The sequence below is a fragment of the Lutra lutra genome, chromosome 7 (assembly GCF_902655055.1).
Source record: "Lutra lutra chromosome 7, mLutLut1.2, whole genome shotgun sequence".
In the NCBI taxonomy this organism is placed as follows: domain Eukaryota; kingdom Metazoa; phylum Chordata; class Mammalia; order Carnivora; family Mustelidae; genus Lutra; species Lutra lutra.
In genome coordinates, this window is record NC_062284.1 from 82,575,239 (window position 1) to 82,598,078 (window position 22,840).

The window sequence follows — 22,840 nt, forward strand, 5'->3', positions numbered from 1 at the left end:
CTTTACCAAATTTACCTTTAAAATCATTTTTATAAGTCAAGGTTCTGGTAGATGTGAAATGCTTTTTAATTATCCAGCACTTCTGAATAACTAGCTGCCATGCTAAATAACAAAGATTTTATTGGTCATCACCCATCACACACGCACAAACACACACACATGCGCACGCACACACACACACACACACACACACCCCAGATCTGTGCTTCAGTCCGTTTTGCCGGCCCCTATCGGCGCCTTTCCAAGTGGGCCAAGTTGAAAGACCTGATTAGCCAGAGAGAATTTAAATACTGGCATCTAGTAAGACCAGCTTTGCCTCACCTCAGGATTCCTCGCTCGGTGTCCATATTTCAAGTGAGTCCTGACCTCCGCATTTGAACAATGCACCATGCACTTTCTTGAGTTACTGCTGTATTTGACTGTACCAAACTTTGGCCCATCTGTTTCTGTCTATCTCTCCCTCTTCTTGAGAACCTGCCTTCTCTCCCCAGCTTCCTGAGACTTCAGCCAAACCACATTTGCTGAAGTGTTTCTGGCTCATAAACCGGTTACATGATTATAGAGAAGGAGAAAGATGGAGAAGGAGAATATTTAGTTCTAGAAAGACAATACAGCAACCTGACATTGGGCCCCAGAACTCGGTTTAAACCCAGACAAGCAAACCCTGCTTTATTTGACAGCTGGTCAGAGGACCTCAAGTAATTGCATCCTCTACTTCCTATCCCTGGAATTTAGCTGTTCCTCACATCCAACTTGTTGCTTTCAGCCTCTTAGAAGTAGGCAGAACTGACTGAGTTTTGAATGAATTTGTGTCTGAGCCATCAAGATGTCCAGAAATAATTGCGTCATTTTTACTTTCACAGGGCGTCTGTACCTTAAATGAAATGCACTCATATTCGAGCTAGAAACCCAGGTTAGATCCTTTTACCAGTAAGGGGCTGGAACATTTGGGGTTGTGACAGAGCTGTGAATATTTCACCACCATGTAATGGTGGAATTGTTCAGTTCCGCTGTCCTACATACAGTCCCTGAGGAAAAGGTTCAACCACCTGAGGGTCTGAGTTCCCAGGCTGTGAATCACCGTGGAAACTTGGCTGTGTCGCTTGGAACCAGCGGCCTCACATTTTCATAGTGATTTGAATCTATCTTGAGTGTTCAAAACTGAGTTCACAAGCAAAAGAGTAGATGATATCCAGAGAAAAGGTCAAACTTGATGATTTTTCTTGTTTTCTTTAAAACCATGTCTTAAAAAAAAAATCAATGCATCTTTCAATTGATTCTGAAACATTTTTGTCAATAATGTGAACCGTTGGGCTATTAAAATCACTATGTTTTGTGTGTCCTTTGGTTTCAGAACATTAGCAGGTAATTCCGAAACGGCAGTCTTCCTCAGAGGGCTCAGTTTTGCCAATGAAACAGTCATTTCTGATACCTTTTCTTATCACTTTTTTTGTTTCTTGTAGATAAGCCTGACTCAGCGGTGGCCTCCTCGTCCCACCCCGGGCTAGTCTGTGGTTTCATCACGTCACTGCCATTTGTCACACTGACCTCTCCCAAGATGAATCTTCCTTCCGAATGCGATTTGTCCACATGAGCCTTGTGATCTGGATTGTGCACTGGTTTTCTTTAGGTGATTGTCTTTGAAGTTTGGCGAAGCTGCTTGTTTTCCCATGGATTCCTGTCCCAAGCTACCTCTGCCAGCCCTGCCTCTCCAGCGAGACTTTTCCGTTTGCCTCCTCCCTCCCCATCTACTCTTTAAAGTTCTGCAGTCCACCAAATCGATGGTCCATTAAATTCACCTGTCTGGAATGACACCCCCACCCCTGCCCGTACTTGACCAATTTCATGTTTCAATCTGGATTTTTTTCTTTTATGGTATGATGCCTATGTTTATCGAAAGAGGTTTACCTAAAAGGCCAACATTTGATTTGATTGCAGCGTACAGAAGAAATACTGGTCCTTCTTTCAAAATTAAGCAACTTTTAAAAGCGCCATTTTATTTATTTTATTTTAAAAATGATTATCTATGCAGCACTTCAAGAAACAACTATATGGTGTTGTATATTATAAACTGGTGACATTCTACTATTAAATTATGTACAACATTTTCGTTTTTTATGCTTCTTGAGGTGGTAATGAGAAAAAAGTTTTTTAAAAAAGTGTGCCTTGCTGTATTTCTTATACCATTTATTAAAAAGCTGCTTTCATGGTAAAATTATGTTGGTTTGAAAGGAGGAAATAGCAAGGTTAAGATGTGTGAATAATTTCTGTATATATGTATAACCAAGTACAAACATTGATGTATAATGACAGTATAAAATGCTTTCATGTTTATGATGTCTAGTGATGTGGAAAATATAAGCCTTAAACCATTAGATTGCATGGTAATTAAAATTGGCATAATAAACGTAGTTTATTGGGGGAAAAGGAAAACCAGTGATCTCTTCTACCTGTGTTCTTTACCAAATTATTACATCTGATTCTGGAAAAACTACAACACATAGTAGCTTCCAAAATACCCATATTGCATAAGAGGCTTAAAATTACTTAAACTACACATGAAGCATTCACAATTTTCAAAATCTTTCTGATCACTATAAAGATCTTAGAACACAAATGATTAAATGCCAGTTCCCCTAAACCAGTAAGAACCTAGCCTAGATTTTTTTTATCTCTACTTATCATTAAGGGTTTGATATTGGATTTCAGGCTAACTAGTCAGTCTCATATTTATTTTATGTAATTCTTTTGAATGTGTTTGTTAGAAAGACGGTCTAGGAAATATGACTATTTTGACTTAGACTATAGATTTCAGGTGTACTTATTTTGTGTTAAAAGAAATTAGCTGAGAAATATTCCATCTGGTCTTTATTGCTCTTCTTAAATGCAGTTTTTAATTTATATCCTAACACCTACTAAAGTGCCTAATACACAGTAGGTAGCCAATAAAAATTTACTGAAGTTAAGTATTGAATTAGTATGGGTGACATGTACCTTTTCATTTTGAGACACCTGCACTAAAACATAAATAACTAGGAAAATAGGTAATGCAATCATTTATTCAACTGATAGCTAATTAACACCTTTTATCTGCAAGGACTATTCTAGAGTGGGGGATGCGTAGATCAGCAAAGGCCCTGCCCTCAGGAGGCTTACCTACAGCCCAGATGCAGGGAACACACAAACGAGAAGCAGTAATTGTTCTGCAGGCAAGGATGAGAGCAGAGTGGTAAATGAGGCACAGAGACAGAAGTAGCAAAGAGGGATGAGGCCGAAGAGAAGGGCTAGAAGGGACCAGAAAGTTAGACAACAGAAAATGAGTGAAGTTTTATTGCAGGGTTAGTGGGCAAAAGGTAAACTGGGAGACTGAATGAGCAGTCTTTAAAAAAGTTAAGTTGGAGCTTTTGTATGTAATACAGTAGGTAGTAAGGAAAGTCTTTCTTTTGCACCTGACTGTATTTATCATTAGAACATGAGTACAACACCAAGAACATTAAAAAAAAAAAATACTAGTCTACAATTTTACCATTTTAGTAACTATTGTTATGTCTCTTCTAATCTTTTTCCATACATATTTCTAAATTGATTAATCATTCTAGGCTTCTGAGCAGGTAGTAATAGTTCAAAAGAAGTTCTAGGCAGACATCTAATAGTGGTGGGCAAGATGATTACAGGTGGAAGAGATTAGAGATAAATGGCTGATTAGGAGGCAGCTGTAGAAAATTAGCTAGGCTTGAAATAACAGGACATAGGGATAGTGGCCCAAGATGGAGAGTCTGTGAAACACCTCAGAGCATTTGGGATCTCTGTTAAGGTACGGTATTTTTTACATATTGAGACGACTTAAATTTTCTTTGGGTAATGCCAAGGTCTACATCTACTGGAACAAGCTGACCATGATGTTCCATTTACTTGATATATGCTCACTGAAGTCCTTGCGGTATTACAAATATTTGCTTATTAATTACCTTCTTAATATTAACACTGAATTTGTAAAATGACTTCTATCGAACAGTACTTTTTCTGGTTGGAAGGGATGGGATAGCTTTAGTCTCTTGCTGTGTGTGGGCACTACTTCCCCAGCCATCCTTGAAAATGGTCACACCAGTTCTGCCTACACCTTCCACTGAGCGATTCATTATTTGTTAAGGCAAGCTGGTTGGGTGTGTGTCTTTGTTAGAAGGTTCTTTCTTCGGTTGCTAAAATCTACATAGTGCTGCCTTCCCTCTGCCTTTAATTTTGCTCCCAGTTCTGGTTCTGTCCTGATGACCTGCCCAGGCTATTTCTGCCCCTTCTTTCTCATGGCATCCTTGAAGATGACTGAGGCCAGTTACTCGTCTTCTCCCAGCCCTTGTGATTTCTGTTCCTCATTCCCTCAACTGCCTTTCACTCGTCACGACTTTCAGATCCATTTCAACCTGAGTGAATGAATGTTAGCAGACAGACTCCTTGAAATTGAGGAACTGTCTTTATCATCATACATGTAGAAAATATCTGAACATTTAAGTGGTTTTCTCTAAAAATATATTCAAGATATATGTTTATTCTATTATTGTAAATTTAAATAAATAAATAAAATAAATAAATAATCAATCCCTCATGTCCTTTAGTGGCCCAGTCTAGTGCCGGAGTCATCTTGAATCTTTTCCTTACATCAAATCCAAACTTAACCCATTTCCATATAAGGTAGGGTCCTCCCCTCCATTTATTTATTCATTTATTCGGTCATTCAGCAAACATTCATTGAGTGGCTACTTGTGTGAAGCATTGTGTTTTGGCATTAGAGATACAAAGGCAATGAGAACACCCTCTGCCTACAAAGGGTTTACAGTTTTTCTTGTGAAAGTGCCTTTCATGTCCTTGAATAGAGTGATCTCAACAAATTAAGTGATGACCCATTTATTTTGTTTTCGATCTAGTTTCTCTACATTTTCAAAAACCTAATGAGCAGAAATAGTATGCAGAGCTATCTGGATTTGACTACTAGAAGTTGAAATGTTTGAATCTGAAAATTTTAATTACAGAAAAAAGGTATCAGATTTCTGGTCACTGAATAAATCTGCATCTTACACGACAGCAGAACAATCTAAATACAGGGTTTTTGAGAATCTGAATTTGGTGAATTTGTTATGTTTCTTTCATCCAGCTTAGGTTTTACCCTTGCTAAAATTCCTAGGAACAATCTAGATGCAACTATCAAAACACACTGAAATAATCCTGCTATTTGTTATGTGTCAAATTATTTTAATCTCCAAATGAGTTTAGTATTATTTTAGAATTTTGATAAATACCTGATTTTTCAAGCATTGTATAATTCTTATACTTCAAATTTTTTAACTTGAACCAACTAAATTTACAAGTCTTTTTTTCTATACATTTTTTCAGTTTTTATTTTGAATAATTTCAGACCTATAAAAGCTGAATGAATAGTACAATATTTGCCTACTCATCACTCAGATTTGTTAATTGTTAATATTTTACTCCATTAGTTTCATCTCTCTGTCTACACACACACACACACACACACACATATATATACTTCTGTGCTGAACCATTTGAAACTAAATTTCAAATCCTAACATTTCATCTAAATGCTTCAGCCTACAATAATCCCAGATCCAAACAAAAATCCTGCATTGCTTTTAGTTTTCATGTCTTTTTCATTTTGAACAGTTTCCCTATGCTCTTAGTCTTTCTTTCCTTGATCCTTCATAACTGACATTTCTGAAAAGTCCAGGCCAGTTTTACAAAATGACCCACAATCTGGATGTGTCCAGTTTTGTTTTGTTTTGTTTTGTTTTGTTTTCATTATTCAACTCAGGGTAAACATTTTTGTCAAGTATAGGGCATAAGTAATGTTGTGTTCAATAGCTACTCTTTAATGAAGAAGGAATGAGTCACTGACATTCTTGATGTGTCTTGAAATTCACAAGCTACTCTTAACAGTTCATGCTTTAGTAGTTGAAGGCAGGGGTCAACAAACTACAGTTTGGGCTAAATCTGGCACACTGTCTTTTATTGTTTGGCCTATGAGCTAAGAATGGTTTTTGCATTTTTAAATGGTTGGGAAAAAAAAAAGAAGAGTATTTCATGACATGTAAAAATTATTTAAAATTCAAATTTTGGTGTCCATGAATAAAGTTTTATTGGAACATAGCCACACACATTTGTTTACATATTGTCTATGGCTGCTTTTGCACTGTAACTGCAGAGTTAAGTACTTGAGGCAGAGACCATGTAGCATACAAAGCCTAAAATATTTACAAAAACATTTTTGCTCCATTACAGAAAACGTTTTCCCTTTTCTGGTCTACAGTGTTCTAAATTCTGACACCATTTTCTTAAAGGTAGATGGAGTCCCATTTGCAAAATCAATGTAATGTATTAGCACCCACCATCATTATTTTTGCTTTCTAGACTTTGTTGAGTTCTCGATTTAGTTTCATATTACCTTTAGTAAAATAAAGTATGCCTTGTTTCATACTCTTAAAGATTGTTCCACATCCACAGTTGGTTTAAGGACTTAAGTTTAGTTCACTTATTAACAGCCTGCCTTTGATTGATTTAGAGGGTTAGTCAATTACAGACTAAGTCATTAGTTCAATCAGAACCATCAGGAAAATTGACATAACCTAAACTCACTTCAATTCACTGATAAACTGGAATCTTTTCTCTAAATGTTTTTCTAAAGCATTTTTAAATCCTGGCCATTTCAAAGAGTCCGGGTTTTTTTGTTTGTTTGTTTTTGTTTTGTTTTCTTTTTTTTTTTCAAATTTATTTTTCATCCCAAACAAAGGTAAAAACCATGATCATTGATTGTGTAAGATACACTTTCATTTCCCACATGCTGGTCATAATTAACAATCTGAATTTGCCAAGGAAATAAGTATTCACCACAGACACTGCTGTGGCCACAGGTGGGCATTCTTGTTGAATAGAAGATGTTCAAAAGGTAACCATTCTTAGTACTTCTTCTCCTTAACTCACCGTGGAGAGCACTACCACCTCCCACTGCCACATGCCTATGGAGGGGACACTCACGGAAGGTCTTTTTAGTCACTTCCTCTTCCTTAAAAAGCAACCACATACCTTTCATATATCAATGGCCCCTAAATAGGAGATTTGCCATGTAGTTGCATTTTTCAGAGTAAAATAACACACTGATGCGTGCACGTCAGGCTCACATTATTACAGTTTCTTGTTGCAAAGGCATTTTGGCAAATGCCTTGAGATGGTTCTGTTCGTTGATTGATGGGCCCTCACAAAAGCAGAAAATATGTAAAGATTATTTGTACTTGTGTCTTGAAGTAAAACAGGGCCTACATAAAGCAACTTTTCTCCTTCTCTTTTCTGTTGCAACACACACAACTTGGAAGTTGTTCGCCTGTGTGAGACCCTTCCAGGCTTTTACCAAGGATTCATAAACAATTTCTGGTGAGGAAAGACCCCCACTTCTGTCCCACTCATAAAGGGGATCATGATGCAGCTGAATGGAGTGACATTATACATAACTTCGAAGCAAACCTAATTTGTACTTAAAAGAGTATCCTTTAAAAAGACTTTTATTTTATTTATTTGAGAGAGAGAGAGTGAGAGAAAGAACACAAATGGGGGAGAGGGAGAAGCAGGCCAATTAGCAGGGAACCCGATGCGGGGCTTGAATCCAGGACCCTGGGATCATGACCTGAGTTGAAGGCAGATGGTTAATGGACTAAGTCACCTAGAAATTTTTTTAATTTCTAAATTAGTTTAGAAATTAAAATTTAATTTAATTAAAAAATTATTTTAAAATATTCGTGCCTTATTATTCATTACAAATCCCTTATGACATCATGTTTAAGAATCAATGATACTGAGGCTTATGCTCTCTTGGTTGAAAAGTTCCCCAAAACCTGAGAAAGGACTTCGAAAGAAAAGAGAAGTGAAAGCCCTGTGCATGGATGTACAGCCCTGGACACTCCACAGCGATGAAGAACCCAAGCTTTCTGGTGAGTCCATTCTTTAAAAAAGTGAATTTAAGGGAAGCAAATATAAAATGCAACAAAATTTGGCCTCGCATTTACATTGGAGATTCTGAGGAGTTAGCCCAGGTACGCTCACCCCTGGTTAACTACAGAGGCATCAGATATGGAATACCAACGTCTTCCAGACATACACAAAACCTTTTGTATCTCTACCATGGAAGCCGTCATGTTTGTCCACTTTATAGACTGTGCCAGTACTCTTTCTCCCTTCTACATTCATTTTATGTGGAAATTTGGAAAAGGATTACCCACGTGTAATCTGGTGTTTTTTCCACACCATCAAGGCATACAATGATAGATTTTGTCAATTTAATAAAAATTAATACATGATTTTATAAGAAACACTAAAATTATTAAAATATTTCTTTGTCCTTACACTTACCCTGTCATTAAAAACACATCCTACCTCCCTGTAAACAAATAGGCCATTACAGACATAAAACAAACATTATTCAGCAAAATTTATTCAAGGACTAAAATGACGGAAGGTATTAGGAACATAAAAACACAAAAGATCCTCTCTAAATCCCAATATTCCCTAACCACTGGTTTATAAAAAAATACTCTATGGTGTATAGAATTAGTCTTGTTCTATTAGTTGATCAAGTTACTTACACTGTTAGCAAGTCAAAACAAGTAATTCCCTCTGTGTGTGTGTTTGCTTTCTTGCAGATATGTTTCATTTATTTTAACGTGTCTTTTTATATAGAAATCCAAGTTGCCAAAAATTTATCTTGTCATTAAAGTGGTATGAAAATCAAATCAGTCTTCATGTAGGTTCTCTTATCCCTGCTGATCTCAAGTGACTAATGGTGCTTACGGCAAGGTTTTGTAAAATGAAAGCTCCTTAACTTTTTCAGAAAACAGTTCTCTTTACAATGTACACTCATTTTGGCTCTCTCCTAAATACTTTAAGAACTTCCTAAGTTCAGGATCACTGTCTCATCAGTGATGTATTTGCTTGCAGACTGTATATAGAAACATTTTTTGGAAAGTTGTAAAATTACTAACCATTGAAAGACTAAGAAGCATTTTCAATAGGAATGAAATAATATTCATTAGGTATATTACTTTTTAAAAGGAAAAGGAAACAGATTCTGATTGATTTGGAATGATTATAAACCAGAATATTCTTGTTAACGTAAGGCTCTGCTTATTTAAGTCACCTGTGACTTACAACTCGAACATTTTCAAACAAAATTTAATCTTTGATGATTTGGCATCACCATAGTGATTACCAATTACTATTTGGTATAGTAAATGAATAAGTTACAGGAAATCTGGCTAGGTCAGTAAACATACTCTGGATATTTTTTTTAAATCAATCTAAATAATAATAAAATAACTCATCACATAAGTGTTTACTGTATACCAGGCACTGGACTAATTAGTGACACCCATTTTACAATAAGGAAATTGAGGATAAAGAGAGCTAGGCTAGTTACTTGTGGCTTCCTTTACATAAAGGCCAAGTCTGGAAAGGAAAAAAAGCTGTTTCAGAATCTCGTTTTCAATCTAGATAAATAAGAAGTATTTTTACAGAGTTCACTTAACATTCACACACACATTGCTAAATTTCCTGTCTGTATTACTCATTGAACATATAATTCATGCCAAAACTGAAGAAAAGACTTTAACTTAGAAATAATTTCTTAAAAAAATTCTATAGGAAGAAATGATAGCTAAATTAGCACTTGAAAAAGGCCAAAGAAAATTATATATTGTATATAATTATGCCTCATTATGACCTCTGCACATTTTCCAGAAAAGTTAAGCATTAAAAACACACACAACAGGAACACCTTAAAGGTCAGAGCCTGATGAAAGAAAAGCGCAATAGTTAATCATGAAGGACGAGATTAATGTTCTGGTAGGAACATACGTTTTTATCATTGCATTTTGCTTGGTAAATACTTTAAAAGATGCAATTTCCCTTCCATGTATTTTGTTCCTATCTGAAAGTAGTGGTGGAGAGAGACAATTCTAGAAAATAAAACTTAAATTTTAATTTAATGACATAAAAATGTGGGATTTGTTGATTCCTAGCATTCTTCACGTGATTTTTCTTCACATGGGCCTTTTTGCCCAAAGGTCCTCTTGCTTTAAAAGTAAATACTTTTGTCTCAGTTTCCAAAAATATTTATTTCAACATTTCTCATTTTCTTCAGGAGTTATTTCCTAAGATAGCAGTGTACCTGGGTCATATTTGTTGGATTTCACCCTGGCAACACCCTAAACTATAAACATTTAAAATAACAAATTCAACTGTTTTTTACTTTTTATAATAAAATAACCTTCAGGTTCACAAACTATTGCAAAAATAAAAATAGTACACTTTCGCCAGGTTTACCTATTGTTAATATCTTACCCCATCTGTTTTTTTTTTATTTCTGAAGTATAATTAACATCAAATGTTATATTAGTTTCAGAAGCATAACATATTGATTCTACAATTCTGTGCATTACTCGATGCTCACCATGATAAGTGTCATTACCATCTGTCACCATACAACATTGTTGCAATATTATTCACTATCTTCCCTATACTGTACTTTTCATCTTTGTGACTTATTTATAACTGGAAGTTCATACTTCTTAATCCCCTGTATCTATTTCACCCATCCCCCCATTCACCTCCCCTCTGGCCACCACCTGTTTGTTCTCTGTATTTAAGCATCTGGGGATTTTTGTTTGTTTTTGTTTAAATTCTACATATAAGTGAAATAATACAGTATTTGTCTTCCTCTCCCTGTCTTATTTCACTGAGCATAATACCCTCTAGTTCCATCCATGTTGTCATAAATGGCAAGATCTCATTCTTTTTTATGACCAAATAATATTCCATTGTATGTATATACTATATCTTCCTTATCTATTCATTTGTCGATGGAGACTGGGTTGCTTCCATAATTTGGCTATTGTAAATAATGCTGCAGTAAACATAGTAGGGCATCTAGCTTTTCAAATTAGTGTTTTTATTTTCTCTGAAAATAAGTTACATGGATCATGGCCTTTTATCCCTAAATATTTCATTGTGTATTTTTTAATATGGATATAGGTATATTCTCTTAAATAACCATAGTATAATTATCAACTTCAAAAGCTTATATTGATATCATAGATTTATCTAATCTACCTGTCACATTCCAATTTTGTCAGTTTCCTTAATAATATCTCTTATAGCATTTTTCCTTCTTCACTATACGCAGTAGGTATTAAATTTAGTTGTCATATCTCTTTAGCTTCCTTTAATCTGGAAACATTTCCCAGCCTTTTTTTATGACATTGATAATTAAGAAAAATAGATTTCTCCCAACCCCTTTTAAAAATACATTATTCCTCATTTTGTTTTTATCTTATCTTTCTTCATGATTAGATCAAACCCATGCATTCTCAATAGCATTGTTGGTGTTCTGTCCTCCTTGGCATATTATATCGGGAGACACACAGTGCCTCTGTCCCCCATTTGATCATTTTGTGGAGAATCACTTTAAAGCCAGCTAATATGCTGCTCTGCCTCAAAATTTTCCATTACTTAGCACCCATTGATAATTCTTGTCTAATTTGATCCTTGCTAAAATGGTTGCAAAATGAATGATGACTTTCCAATGCTACCATTTATCAGTCAGTTTTGGTATTTATTTATTGATCTATTTATTATAGATAAAAATTCATGAATTATTTCCCCATTATTTATAATTCATTACTGCACTTAAATTATTTTGGTGCAGAAATTGTCCCAGATTTGGCTAGTCTGAGCCTCTTCAATCTAGCTCTTGGAATTCTTATGACAGTTTTTAAGCTATCTTTTTCTTTCTGGTATAATAATGTGTTCCAGTCTAATCTTGTACCTATCTGCCCCAATCCTTTAATCAGCCATTTCTCTGCAGGACCTTAGCTCTTTTTAGTAGGGATTGATTAGAGACAGAGATCTGAGCTCTAGGAGTGCTTATGGCTATGGGGCTGTCTTTGCTTCTTGGTGCTGTCATCCAACAAAGCTAGGAAATACATGAACGTGTATGCCCGTATATGTATATATACATACATTTATATATGCACAAAGGCATATTCCCACACATGCATATACACACACACAAACACACATATACACATACATTTACTTATTTTAGAAATCAGGAGTTCTCACAAGTTCTTCCAATTTCAATCTATCCTATAAGATTCTTGATGGCTCTGATTCTGTATTTGTATTTCCCTTCTTCTGCTGTGACAACCCTGGATACCAGCAACATCGATACATTTACTCACTTACGGAATAATGGAATACATTTAAAATAGTTTCAGAAATTGCTCAGAAGCATTATAATAAACAACCTCTTGAAAAGAGTTCAGGATTCATTTGCAATTCCCCCAACCCCACATTTCCCTTCCTACACACCTCACTCTGCTCAATACAGAGGAAGTTTGGTTAAATATTTTGTTCCAAATGTCATATGTTATTTTTCTCATCTTTTTCTCCCTCCTTCTTTCCTTCCTTCTTTTTCCCCTTATTTACTTCTCCCTTTCAGTTATGACATTCATTCAAAATAAAGTTAAGTTCATTTGTTTTCATTTCTTTTCAGTTTTAAGTTATTGTTTTTCTTCCATTCTTATTGACTGAATTTCTTTTTTTTTTTTGGATGTACAGACTATTAACATGCTTTCTACAGCCAAAACTACCCAAAAGGTTATATTCAAAACACTGTTCCCCCCCTGCCCCAGCCCATCAAGCCCATTTCCCCTCAGCCTTGCCAGCCTACAGTTTCATTGTCTTCAGCTCTATTTGTCCTTTGTTTCTTTCTGTAATAATAAGCAGATCTATGTATATGCTCTTATTTTCTTTTCTAACACAAAAGATAACACTGTGTCTTTTGTCTTTCATTTTTTTTTTTTTAATATTGTCCCCTGGAAGTCCTTCTGTATGTTTCACAGAGAGCTGCCTCAATCTTTTTTGTAACTATATGGCATTCACTGGTCACAACTTTTTTGAAGCCCTATTATATCTACCAAAGGAGGTTTGGAGTATATTCATGCCTATATTATGTGTACAGATTAATGATGAGTGATTTCTTTAAGTAAGGTGTTGGTGTAAATGGTCGTATCTTCTCTGTTTATTGTCTAAGAGCAGCTGTGCTTTGAGTCCATGATTTCATGCTTCCCTTGATTTTCCTTTAGAAGTTTTCCCTATCCTCCTGTCTCTAAATTACACTCTGTGCCACCCCCTAACCCTAGCAACCCAAGAAACTTTTCTTAGGCCTAGAAACGTGCTTGAATATCTGCTGTCATCAAACACTTTCTCTCAGGAGTGTTGCCTCTCTGCACTACAGCAAGACGCCCAGCTGGAGGGGCCAGTCAGGATAAAATCCATCCAATATTCTGCTGGCCAAGTCATGCCAGCACCCACATGGGAATATGTCTACTCAGGGTCAAGTTTTCATCATGTTCAGAAAGGCACTATAGAGCCTAGTAGCAGCTCGGTTCTCAACCCTTCCTTCCCATCATGTTGCCATCATATCTCTCCAGCCTACACCATCTGGATTCTTGGAAGTTTTATGCTAGTGTATCCTTCCCATTCATTCTCCCTCTGTCATCTTATTTCTACCTCCTCCACTCCTCTGAGACTGCTCAACCACAGTTCCTGAGGAAATTATAATCCTACTGGACAGCAAAAAAGCATCTGGTACTTGAAACCTTTCTTGAAAGCCATTTTTCTTTTGACTCCTGAAGCCTAGAATTCTTCTCCTTCTTCCTTTTTGACCTGTGTCTCCTTCCTGCCTTTGCTGCTACAGGACTTTCTCCAGATCTTCTTCTTTGGCTTCCTCTCTTTTTACTCTGTAGTTTGCACCAGAGTTATTTCCTATTTCCATAATTTCACCTCATCTCTAGGTGTAATTTTCCAACATCTCATCTCTAAGCTTGGTTTTTCTCAGGAATTCTAGGTCTAGGTTCTTTTTACCCAATGGTGTTTCCACTTGGTAGTTCACTTCAGAGCTCATAGTTTAAAACTAAACTTGTTGAGGCCCCTGGGTGGCTCAGTTGGTTAAGTGCCTTCCTTCAGCTCAGGTCATGATCCCAGGGTCCTGGGATTGAGCCCCGTTGGGCTCTCTGTTTGGCAGAGAGCTTGCTTCTCCCTTTCTCTCCCTGCTGCTCTTCCTGTTTGTGCTCTCTCTCTGTCAAATAAATAAATAAAATCTTTAAAATAAAATAAAGCCAAACTTGAAATTTTTCACTGTTCTATATGCTTCTCTATCATTAACATTTTCTCACTTGTTCAAGATTCAAACTCTAGAATAGATCTGATTTCTCTCTCTCTCTCTCTCTCTTTCTCTTCCCCTAGCTCTCTCTCTTTCTCTTACTCTCCCTTTGTCTTGAATTCCCCAAATGTGACTAGAAAAGTCTTGGTGTTCCTTCTTTCCCAAATTTTGAAATCCCATTTAGGTACTTTCCATTCCTACTGCCACCTTGGTGCCAAGACCCCCATGACTCATGGTTCATAGCAATAATTTTTTAAATTCATTTTTGAGTCATTCAGAGCACGTATCACTTTCTCTCACACATTTGATTTAATCAAGTCCTTTGTGAACATCTAAATTGGTGCTCTACTGGAGCTGAAGACAGTGCTTGTAAAATATCAGATGTACCCTCTTAAAGGTAGTTTATGGGATTCTCAGTCTTTTAGGCTGTAGAAGATTCACCTGAGAATCTTGTGGAAATGAAGATTTCCAGTCCCCACCTTTATTCTGATTGGAGTGGGCGTAGAGTAGAGCCTAAGCATCTGCATAACAAATACCCCAGATTGTTCTTTTGCTGATGTTACACTGACAGCACTTTCTAAGACCTTCTTCCAAATAGTCCCTAATCAAGCATTGACTCCATGTTGAACAGCTATTTTTCATACGTATTTATACATTACTTCCGAAAGTGATGGGTGATGTGAGACAGCTTACAATAAAATTCACAATTACATAGAAAATCATTAAGATAATAAAAGGCTCAAGCCAAGAAATAAAAACCATGAAGAAATGATTATTTGAAAATCCAGACTAAAGGAAAGTACTGAAACTGAAGCCTAAAAACTCACTCCGAGCTACTCAGCAATCAAGGTAAAGAAAACATGACCAGTGAGAGTATTATTTATCTAATAAAAAGACGTGACTTTCTACTGCTCCTGAGCTTTGGAAGGAATTTACCCAATGGTTCTTTATTTGGGGATCATTGACTAACAAAATAGATAATATAATTTAAATCTTTTTTTTTTTTTTCAAGAAGGCTGCATAGAGCTACTTCTTACAATAAGCTTAGGTGAAAACTGAGGACATAATACGGTAGCATTTTGGAGAATCTCAGAAACGAGTGAATGGTGGATTCCTTCGATAATCTCTTCGAAGTATCAAGAGTCTCAGCCAGGCTTTTGACTGAAGATGAATAATAGCTCAAAATTGGGAATGTTATCCAGTTCTCTCACCAGTAGTCCCCACTTCTAATTTAAGAAAGATCTGATGTGTGGATGACATAGATGCTGTTTCCTTGTGAAGATAAAAGGACTTGCCTGATATTTTCATCTTAACGGAGAGTCATTTTACCTCTGGACAATGGTGAGCTGAGTACTTTCAAACAGATCAAGGACAATTCTCACAAAGCATTTCAATGTCTGCACAAATTGATGGCAATGCCAGAATTCTGTACCATAAAGCACAAAAGAAATAGTCCTCCTTGGAAGGTTTTGAGGATAAAGAAGTACCAGAGATCTGTCTTGACCGCAGAGGATCCTTAACATGACCCCTGTGAAATGTTTCATTTTAAGACCAACCGTATACCAAGGGTTAACCAGGTAAATCACACGCTGTGGTCCTAAGGAACTACAAATGGCAATCATTGATCAGGTCAGGTTAATATTATCCATTTAGATGTCAAAGAGTGCCTGCCAAAATGGATCATTTGGTTTTAGGAGAATTAATATTTAGCGGCTTTTCCTGACATAAGTTGGCCGAGAGGTTGAATTGCTTGTCAAAGCCACTTCTGTGACCAGACAGGAAGGCATGTCATCAACACATGAGAGGTACTTGTCTTGCTGTGGCTAGGTCATTGAAAGACAACCAATTTGTTTAGTTATAAAATTAAAAGGAGGGCACTTGGGATCCAGCCCTGGATTTTATGCCATTTAAAATAGACATTTCATCTGTCAAAAAGAAGGCTTTTTCTATCCATGTTAATTTGTGCCATATTGTTCAGCAGTAATGGCTCTGAGAGAGAATTATAAGCCTTGAATCTCTGTTGAGATCATACACTTAGACCTCTTTATGGATTCCATGTCCAATGATAAATCAATAAGTTCCATGGAAAGTCTTAAAATGCTTCTAACTGATTGAAAGACTGCATTTTATCTTCAGAAATATATTCTGCATGCCGATTTCTTCCTTTCAATTATCCAAACCTATTTCTCAATCTATCCTCATGCCTCTTCTTATATACTCTCTTATAGTTACCTTAACATATATCTTATAGGACCAATTAGCTTTCTTTTATATTGGATCATCCAAAGCTTTGAATAGTTATTCTATAAATAGATGAGTACTCTAAATTTGTGCTCAAAGAATGAATAAATAATGGGTCAATGAATAAATGGGTGAATATTTCCTACTTTGGCTGTGTTCAAAAATAAAGTTCCTAACCATACAGTTTGGAGACTCAGAAGAAAGAAGCAAAAAGTCAAAGGGCGTGATGAATGTGATCTCTGTTGTTGAACTCAAGAGGCTGTTTTGGCTTTCAGTCAAGAAAATTTGGAATCCTATCACTCTGGATTTCCAAGGTACAGATTTTGAAAATGGATGGGCTCCATCAGCACTTGTCATGAAGTTACAGACCTTGTCACATTGGCCAAGCCATTGCAATGTTCCAGTTGGATTCCTCTAATCTAAGTTCCTCTAAAATCTAAAGAACACCTAGAGTTGGAATCATGAATACTGTAAATTCCTTAAATTTTTTTATTTCTCTCATGGTTTCCATGTGTGTATTGGGGAGTTACATTTAGCCACCAAAAAGTTTTTAGTTAATTGATAATATACTTGTATTTAGATACCAGCTCTATTTCAGTACATTACATAACCAAGTCAAGGATTTCCTTCATATTTCACCTCATGACCTACATAGGAAGTGATAATCTCATACTTTGGAGTAAATGAAGGAAGCTGGTCATGGTGATTGGCCCTCTGGGCTACCAGAGGGGCTGAGAAGATCCAACCTTACCACAACAGAAGCACCATATTCTGGTGCCTGTCAGAACCAACTTTGGGAAGCCCTGGTCTTAAGTTTATAAACTCACATCTTAAGAGTAGAAAGAGGTTATGAGGTCCAGTTTTGTATTTCCAAGCATTAAATTATTCTAAATATCCAAGACCGTGCTTGTTTATCGTATGTTTGAAGATTCTTAAAGTCTGTTCGAAGACTGTTCTGCTACAGGAACATTGTTCCTGTAGAGTCTCTGTGTCAGACACCTTATTCTCTGCTGCTTACAGTCAGCTTCTTTATCTTCTCATAAAATAAAGTCAACATTCTCATAAAAACTATCCTTCAAAACCTTGAGTAAGTCATCTGTCCGTCTCTTTGGGTAAATAAAGTCAATGTTTTCTATCTCTCTTCTCAGGGCTGGCTTCCTATTTCCTCAATATTTTATTTTATCTCCTTTTAAAATTTTTGGTTCTTTAAATTCACTGTGATTTCTCCACATTTTTAAAAAAATACAGAAATTAAAAAGTGGCAAATTATTCCAGAAACATCTGGCCATCACTTCATATATGCATATTGGCTACTCACCTCTTACTGTGGTCCACTGACATTCTCCTGTATTATTTCATTGTAAGTGTAGCCAACTGATACCATTTACACTTACTCTTAACAAAGAGGTGAAAAACTGTGAACAAGGGACTCAGTCAAATTATGCATTAGAGGTGCCATTGACTAAAGCACTATACTTAATAGGTCTTTAAAAAATATTTTTATTATTTGTTAGTTTGTTTATTTGTTTATGGATTGTGTGAGCCTGGTGGGTGGGAAGGGAGGGGCAGATGGAGAGAAAGAATCTTCAGGCAGACTCCCCACTGAGTATGGAGCCCAACTTGGGGCTTTATTCCACCACCCTGAGATCATGACCTGTGGACTGAGATCATGACTGGAGCCAAAACCAAGAGTCAGATACTCAACTGAACAAGCCAACCAGATGCCCCAATACTTAATAGGTCTTGAAAAATGTTATCTCATTTGATTCTCACAACAGCCTAACAGGTAGATATTAGTGCTTCCATTTTATAAATAAAGATACTGAGGCTCAGAGACATTAGATAACTTGTCTAGAGTTGGTCTTGGATACAAGCAGATTAATTCTTTGACCATTGTGACTTACTAATTCTGAGAACAGTGGTTCAGAATAATAATGGTCAGACCAATTTGCACTACCGACATGATTCTGGTTCTTTCTGTAGTCACCCTTACATAGAAGCCCATTCACATTAAAGTTGACTTCTACTTCAAATTTTATTATCTCCTTCAAAGGACCAAGTATAACTTCAAAAGAGTTAATGCTTCTCAAAATATGCTCCTAAGCATATTTTTTCTAATCCATTACGGTCATGTATTTTTTATGGTGGCATACATGACATATAACATAATGATTCAATATTTGTAGATATTGTCAAATGACCACCACAATAAGTCTAGTTAACATCCATCACCATACATAGTTACAAATTTTTTTTCTTGTGAGGAAGACTTTTAAAATTTGTCCTCTTAGCAACTTTCAAATATATAATAGAGTATTATTAACTATAGGCACCATGCTGTACATTACTTCCCCATGGTTTACTTATTTTATAACTGAAAGTTTGTACTTTTGACTCCCATTCCATCCACCCCTCACCCCCAACTCCTGCCTCTAGCAACCACCAGTTTGTTCTCTATGAGTTTGTTTTTGCTTCTTAGATTCCACAAAGAAGTGAGATCCTAAGTATTTGTCTTTGTCTGATATACTTCACTTAGTATAAGTATAATCCATGTTGCCACAAATGGTAGGATTTCCTTCTTCTTTTATGGCTGGATATGTGTCTATCTTTTTAAGTCAATGCTTTTGTTTTCTTTAGAAAAATATCCAGAAGTGGAGCATTATGGATCATATGGTGGTTCTATTTTTCATTTTTTGAGGAACCTTCATACTGTTTTCCAGAGTGGCTATACCACTTCGCATTCCCACCAACAGTGTACAAGCATTCCCTTTTCTACCCATCCTTGCCAGCATTTGTTACTGCTCTTTTTTGATGACAGCCATTCTCATAGGTGTGAGGTGATATATAATCCTGTTGCTTCTTGGAAAAACCTCATTTATTAAGCAAATAGCACTCGTTATGTGTCTAAATACTCTTCTAGGTGCTTTGTAACTATGAATTCCTATAGACCTATGAAATAGGCACTATTTAAAGATGAAAAAACTGAGGGAGAAGTTAAATAATTTCCCGAAGTCCCAGAAATAGTATGGAAATAGAGCTGGGATCTGAACCTATGCATCAGAGATGAAGCCCTTCACTGCTCTCCAAGCCTCTACTGCTTGCTGAGCAATGTGTTCTTTATAGAAAGTGTGATGACTATTTAATTCTGTTATTGGATTTAATAACCATAAAGTATGTGTATGTTGATAGGTGTATGTAGGCAGACATATGCATACAGATACACCCTTTAAAAATTTAAAAGGAGGGCACCTGGGTAGCTCAGTCGGTTAAGTGTCTGCCTTCAGCTCAGGTCATGATCTTGGGGTCCTGGAATGGACCCACGTCATGTTGAGCAGGGAGGCTGCTTCTCCCTCTCTCTCTGTCCCTGCCCCCACCCCCCACTCGTGTGTACCTGCTCTCTCTATATATATACTTAAATAAATAAAATCTTAAAAATAATTTAAATAGAAATGAAAACAAACCTTCTTACTCAGAGATGGTTTTATTCATGGTAACATAAACCAAGAAACCTGTGGTCAAATACACAAAAAACCCTCAAGTTCAAAGCTTCCAGTGTAGTAACATAAATTGGAAGCCACCACAACATTTCTACTAGTTTGAGATACCTGAGTTCTCAAGCGGGTCCAAAATTTGGTGTCTTGACTCCATTCCAAGCAGCAGAGTTAAGAGAGGGCTAAGAGCTCTGAAAATTATCCTGGATTTATCCGTCCTCAAAGTGAACTGAAAAGCATTGAAAATTTGTCAACCTTGGATCTCCATAGTGTCAAGTCTGCCTCTGCTTTCATCATTGGAGAGGATCTTATTCAGCTATGAATGGCAGCTATAGAAATACATCACAATTATTTTACACTCTCATATGTTGGTCAGTGTATCTCATAAGAATGTTGTTCAATTTATCTATTATCTATCTATCTTTTATGGCTGTTCAATTTAAACAGGGAATTACATCACATAATACCCTCTATCTAGTTCATTTTAAATACTATGATTTGGAAGGTACTTGGGAGTCCCCTTCTGTTTCCCTCTAAGAGGCCTGGGATATTTTGACTTTTCTTGAAATCAGCATCTATTTCAATTGGTGAAAGAAAAGAAGAAATGTTCTATCTTACAGTTTTTGTTTGATATGCACAACTGGTCCTAAAACAAGACCCTGAGTCAAATGCCAAGTGGAATTTCGACAGATCCTGTATATAAATATAGGTATTGCCCAGGCAAGCAATAAAACCACAGAAAAAAACTGCTAAAAAGGGGATAAGCTTAATATGTTTTGGACATATACACAATAGAGGAAAAGCTCTGGGCATTAGAGTCCCAGGGCCTCTGTTCAAATCCCAGCTTTACTATTCACTATTTGTATGTCTTTGGACAAATTACCTATCCTTTCAAAGCCTTAGGTTCCCCTGATTATATAATAAGGATGCAAATAATTTATAAAACTGCTTTGAATATGATAGATAATGTATTAATTAGCCCAGTTGCTTGTAGGTATACACACACACACATCCATATGTATCTGTGTGTGTGTGTGTGTGTGTGTGTGTATACACACATATATTGAGAGACTATATAAATGGTTTCCATTACTCTGAAGATCCTGTGTTCTTATTTCAAATTTGATATAGAATGTTAACAAAGAAAACAAGGAAATGCTCTGGGTGTTATCAAAATGGCAAAAAAAAAAAGAAAAGAAAAAAGAAAAGGACCTGACCCCCTTTATGTGCTCAAAAGCTAGATGCTCTGTTGTAAAACGTCTACTATGGGTGTTCAGCGCATACTGATTCAAATGCGACATGCAATAATGTTGAACCAAGTGTTTGCTCTATCATCCTGGTTCACTGTGAAATATTTTACTTGAAACACAAAGAAAAGTAGACAATTTCAATTACTAGATAGGTTTCCACAATGCAGACAAACTTATCCCAAGTAGGATCACCTTCCACAGGCTTAGAGCTAGACAAAGAGCTGTAGGCAGCGTGGATAGGCTGTGCACACTTTCCCAGATGTAGCACACACTGTGATAAATTCTATCTCGACAAAGAAACTACTCTTATTCAAAGCAAGTTTGGAAACAATATTTCAGGAGTCTAACCCTTCTTTAATCATATACTTTGATGGAAGAATGTTCTTATGCACATCAGCTCAGCTCGATTCCTTCCAGAAGGACTGACATCTTAAACTGCACTAAACAATGAATCACCTTGTCAAATAAAGTGCAAAATGGAAAACCTGTTACCAAACTCATCTGATATAATGACATTTACAACAACATGTTTGAAGTGATAAACCGACAATAATAATTATATTTCCTTTAGACTTTGATTGTACTTTGAAAGTTCGATGCAATCATACTTTCTTCCTTCAAGAAAATTTTACACCCCGACATTTAATTTCTGAAACTTCAAACCTTCTATGAACATGCAAATCACAGTTGGCATTAAAAGAATCACTCTCGGCTCTCTTTCAGGAGCCCGGAATGATGATGACGATGATGATGCAAACAATGGCTAAGGATAGGAGACTTCTCCTGTAATTCAAGGTTGATGGAAGCATTTCAGTTCAGAAATGACAAATAGAGCACTTTTCTTTCTCTAACAACAAGATCCTGCTGGTGTGCTCTCTTGAGAATAAAAGCAGAATTAAGGCCATGCAAAATGCATAGTTTTTGCACATAGTAGGCACTTATTATTATTGAATAAATAACCATGGGATATTGCAAAAAGTATTTAGAACATTCAGAAGACTTGATCCCTCTCCTCAGGATGGGCTTTTAATTACGCTCTGATCCCAGAGCAGGCTGAGATGTTCCCCAGCCATGAGTTTAGGCCTTGCACACATTCCTGGCTTCCTCTGCTGCCCTATAATCCTACTAGGTCAACAGGCACTCCAATCTGCTTCTTGGCAAATGTCCCACCTCCCCTGGGTATCCAAGCATTGGACCCTCCGCTACATTCCTAAATTCTCAAAGCTCCAGCAGTTGTCCTCAAAGCCTGTGGGCTCCCGCTCACTGGCATTCTCCGTCCATGTTTTCAGTAGCTCTGGCTGAAAGCTCAGTGGGGAAAAATATTATAATCTTTGACTAAAATGAGATTTTATATACTATTTGAAGGTACCAGTTATCCAGACTTTATCATGTGAAAATGGACATTTATTTCTAGACATAACTGTTTTAGGCACTCTACTGAACATAAAAATGGTATATTTTGATGTCTAGAGTTATAATCTTACACAAGTAAAGGACATGCTATATACATATTTTTTTTTATTATTCCTCAAGTCTTATATGGTCTCCCCCAAGAGACAGTAAACTGTATCCTGCAGACCTAA

The 22,840-nt window shown here is 36.4% G+C and overlaps 1 protein-coding gene across 2 annotated transcripts in view; it reads left to right on the forward strand.

The window, feature by feature from the left end:
* AKAP6 (A-kinase anchoring protein 6) overlaps positions 1-6,156 on the forward strand; it is a 542,654-nt gene extending 536,498 nt beyond the window's left edge. For both annotated transcript variants that reach the window (XM_047736848.1, XM_047736849.1), the window contains one exon: positions 1,464-6,156. The gene's annotated coding sequence lies outside the window, so the exon portion shown is untranslated. The remainder of the gene's footprint in view (positions 1-1,463) is intronic.
* Positions 6,157-22,840: the final 16,684 nt, after the last annotated feature.